Below are 4,489 nucleotides of genomic sequence, written 5' to 3'. Positions count from 1 at the left end.
AGCCTTTTTGTCCTGATTTGGCACTCCGGTACCGCTTGCCATGCGGTAGTAGAGAGAACAGTCTATGACTGGGGTGGCTGGGGTCGTTGTTTTTTAAATAGCATGTAGACAGACAAATTGACACATCTTGATTTTAGATTTTTTTTTTAAGTAATCCACAAGTAAAATGTACATAGTTTCTCAGAAATAATCAAAACAGAACATTTTTGTAATTGGCAGATTTTTGGTCAATATAACATGAAAACTTCAACCCTTTTACTTTATTTGGCACCTAGTCACTTACTATAGTCATTTATTTATTTAACTTTGCATAGCCTTGCAGTCCACCTTTTGCTATTTTGTACCATTTTCCATCTCTTTACAAAGGCATCGTCTTCAAGCTACGGAAGATGGCAAAACATTTAATAATTATTATTATTTGGACTTACATGATACTTCTCTAGACACCCAAAACTCTTTACAGTGTAAGGGGAAACTCCTCACCCTAACCCCACTTGCATACTTTTTATTTATTTTATTGGCCCATCCGCCCCCTCTTCGGAGGACAAAAGTAGCTTTGTTTTACATATTCTTTTTTTACAGTTTTTTTGTTACATATATATTATCGGAGACCTGGCAGTGTGATGCCAGGACAACAACCTCTCCTTCAACGTCAGTAAGATAAAGGAGCTGATAGTGGACTACAGGAAACAAAGGGCCGAGGGACTGTAGTGGAGTGGGTTGAGAGCTTCAAGTCCCTCGATGTCCACATCACAAAGGATCCATAATGATTCAAACACACCAACAGAGTCGTGAAGAGGGCATGACAACGCCTCTTCACCCTCAGGAGGCTAAAAAGATTTGGCATGTGCCCTCAGGCTCTACATCTCCACCATCGTGAGCATCTTGACTGTTGCATCACCACTTGGTATGGCAACTACTTGGCATTCAACCGTAAGGTTGAAGGGTAGTGCGTATGGCCGAGCTCCCTGCCACCCAGGATCTCTATACCAGGCGCTGTCAGCGGAAGGTTCAAAATCATCCAAGCCACAGACTGTTCTCTCTGCTACTGCACGGCAAGCGGTACCAATGCACCAAGTCTGGAACCAACAGGACCCTGAACAGCTTCTACCCCCAAGTCATAAGACTTCTAAACAAGACTGCAAAATAGCTAATCAAATGACTACCTGGACTAGTCGTGTTTACCCATTTTTTGCACTAACTCTCTTGCACTGACTATCCACATACACTTGACACACACTCACAAATACTTTCACTGACAACCCAACACACACACTACAAACGCCCCCATGCACATAACATGCACACACGTGCATACTGATGCCGCACACACACTCACACACACCAAATACGCTGCTGCTAGTCACGTTACCCCAGGGGCGAAAATCTGATATCCACTTTGGAGGGGACAATTGCATGAAATTTTCTCAAGAGCAATTCCTGAGGGGGACACCAAAAGTAGTGCTGTGACACATAGCCTACATTGTAATATGGTAAATGTATATTGAGGAACCAAAGAAATAAGGTGTTTGCCGTACTCCTAACTACCGGTACCCAAAACTACACAACTAATCACAACAGCAATACCATTGCCTTTAACAAATCTTAGTTCAGTCACCAGTTTAAGTTGAGAGTGGGGTATCCATGGCATTTTCCAATTATGTTCCTATTTTACAAGTAAAAAAAGTTTAGAACCTTTCATAATGTTGCCAAACAAAGACTCAACAAACTTACCTGAGACTCCCTGTCTCTGCCAGTCTGTCCCTGCATATCTGTCCCCAACTCTGCTGCCTGTGTGCCATCTGTTGCCTGCTCTGCCTAATGACATCATTGTGAAACATTTCCATTAGAATTTCATTTCTTTCTTATGAACATTTTATTAACTAGTCTTTGAGATATTAGGCTACTAGGGTTCTTACTATGCGTTTTGGTGTATTGAAAAAAACTGATGTCCGTCTTTTATTTTTCTGCCATTTTTCTACCTGGCTGGCTGGCTACACACACACAGTGTGTGGGTTATTTACAGTAGGAGATGGGCTTCTATCATCTTCAATCATTCTATATGGGCTTCGATCTAAAAGGTAGCTAGCAAATGTGAAACGGATTAAAATGACAAGAGTTGACAGCTGTATGAGTTCACCATTTACTCAACATATGCTGCAACCTTTTGTAATTTTAATAGTTTGTTTCATATTGGCTGGCTTCCAACAATAGCTGAATTTGCAAAGTTAAATAGCACCAATTCAGTTTCAGTGGTGTTTGCTATAATCTTTGCTACCCGGGTTAAATAAAGGTGAAATAAAATAAATAAAGGTTCCCTTGCGATAATTTAGCTTTTGCAACGAGACCATTAAATATATTTAAGACAATGGTAGAAGAGAGTGTAGTTCTGTTCAGTTTGGACTTCAGTTTATCGCTAACCTTATCACGGGGACTTTGAAGCACTAACTTACATCATCTGCATGCTGATTCCATCTTTGACGACGCCACATAAATGGAATAGGTACTAGCTAGCTTAATAGTTAATATTTGCGCGCTAGCTCTGCATATTCAGCTAGTGTGTGTGTGCGCGATTGACTGGATGAACCTCACGGCAGTTACGTAGCAAGCTAAGGAACTGGCAGTGGATCAAACCATTGTGAGGCAAAGGGCGGGGGGGGGGGGGTCGCAATCTTTTGAAACTTAAAAACGCGCTATTAAGTGTCTATAATCAGCACAATTGCTTTCATTGCGTATTATTAATATTATTTAAATTACATAGTTATGTTTCAGTGATATATTGGGGGGGACAAATCATATTTTTCCCAGGATGGGGGGGTCGTGTCCCCCCCGGGATTTCCGCCCCTGCGTTACCCCTACCTATATGTACAATAGATACAGTGCATTCGGAAAGTATTCGACCCCCTTGACTTTTTCCACATTTTGCTACGTTACAGCCTTATTCTCAAATTGATTAAATAGGTTTTTTCCCTCATCAATCTACACACAATATAGCCTATAATGACAAAGCAAAAACAGGTTTTTAGAAATGTTTGCAAAAAAATGTCAAATAAATAGAACATTTACATAAACATTCAGACCCTTTACTCAGTACTTTGTTGAAGCACCTTTGGCAGTGATTACAGCCTTGGGTCTTCTTGGGTATGACGCTACAAGCTTTGCACACCTGTATTTGGGGAGTTTCTCCCATTCTTCTCTGCAGATTCTCAAGCTCTTTCAGGTTGGATGGGGAGCGTCGCTGCACAGCTTTTTTCAGGTCTCTCCAGAGATGTTCGATCAGGTTCAAGTCTGGGCTATGGCTGGGCAACTCAAGGACATTCAGAGACTTGTGCCGAAGCCACTCCTGTGTTGTCTTGGCTGTGTCCTGTTGGAAGGTGAACCTTCGTCTCAGTCTGAAGTCCTGAGTAGGTTTTCATCAAGGATCTCTGTACTTTGCTCCGTTCATCTTTCCCTCGATCCTGACTAGTCTCCCAGTCCCTGCCGCTGAAAAACATCCCCACAGCATGATGCTGCCACCACGTCTCACCGTAGGGATGGTGCCAGGTTTCCTCCAGACATGACGCTTGACATTCAGGCTAAAGAGATCAATCTTGGTTTCATTAGACCAGAGAATCTTGTTTCTCATGGTCTGGGGGTCCTTTAGGTTCCTTTTGGCAAACTCCAAACGGGCTGTCATGGGCCTTTTACTGAGGAGTGGCTTCCGTCTGGCCACTCTGCCATAAAGGCCTGATTGGTGGAGTGCTGCAGAGATGGTTGTCTTTCTGGAAGGTTCTCCCATCTCCACAGAGGAACTCTGGAGTTCTGTCAGAGTGACCATCGGGTTCTTGGTCACCTCCCTGACCAAGGCCCTTCTCCTCTGATGTCTCAGTTTGGCCGGGCGGCCAGCTCTAGGAAGATTCTTGGTGGTGCCGAACTTCTTCCATTTAAGAATGATGGAGGCCACTGTGTTCTTGGGGACCTTCAATGCTGCAGAAATGTTTTGGTACCCTTCCCCAGATCTGTGCCTCATCACAATCCTGTCTCGAAGCTCTACGGACAATTCCTTTGACCTCATGGCTTGCTTTTTGCTCTGACATGCACTGTCAACTGTGGGACCTTATATAGACAAGTGTGTGCCTTTCCAAATCATGTCCAATCAATTGAATTTACCACAACTTGACTCCAATCAAGTTGTAGAGACATCTCAAGGATGATCAATGGAAACAGGATGCACCTGAGTTCAATTTCGTGTCTCATAGCGAAGGGTCTGAATACTTATGTAAATAAGGTATTTCAGATTTGTATTTTTAAATATGGGGTATTGTGTGTAGATTGATTAAGAAAAAAAGTTATTTAATCAGTTTTAGAATAAGTCTGTAATGTAACAGAATGTGGAAAAAGGGAAGGCGTCTGAATACTTTTTGAACCCACTGTATACTGAAACTATGGTGAAACTATAAAGAAATGACCAGTAAGTTACATAATAGTTACGTAAGTACAGTGCCGAAAT

This window comes from Salmo salar, chromosome ssa05 (assembly GCF_905237065.1).
Source record: "Salmo salar chromosome ssa05, Ssal_v3.1, whole genome shotgun sequence".
NCBI lineage: Eukaryota > Metazoa > Chordata > Actinopteri > Salmoniformes > Salmonidae > Salmo > Salmo salar.
The sequence above is the reverse complement of the archived record's forward strand: the minus strand, read 5'-3'. Positions refer to the sequence as shown.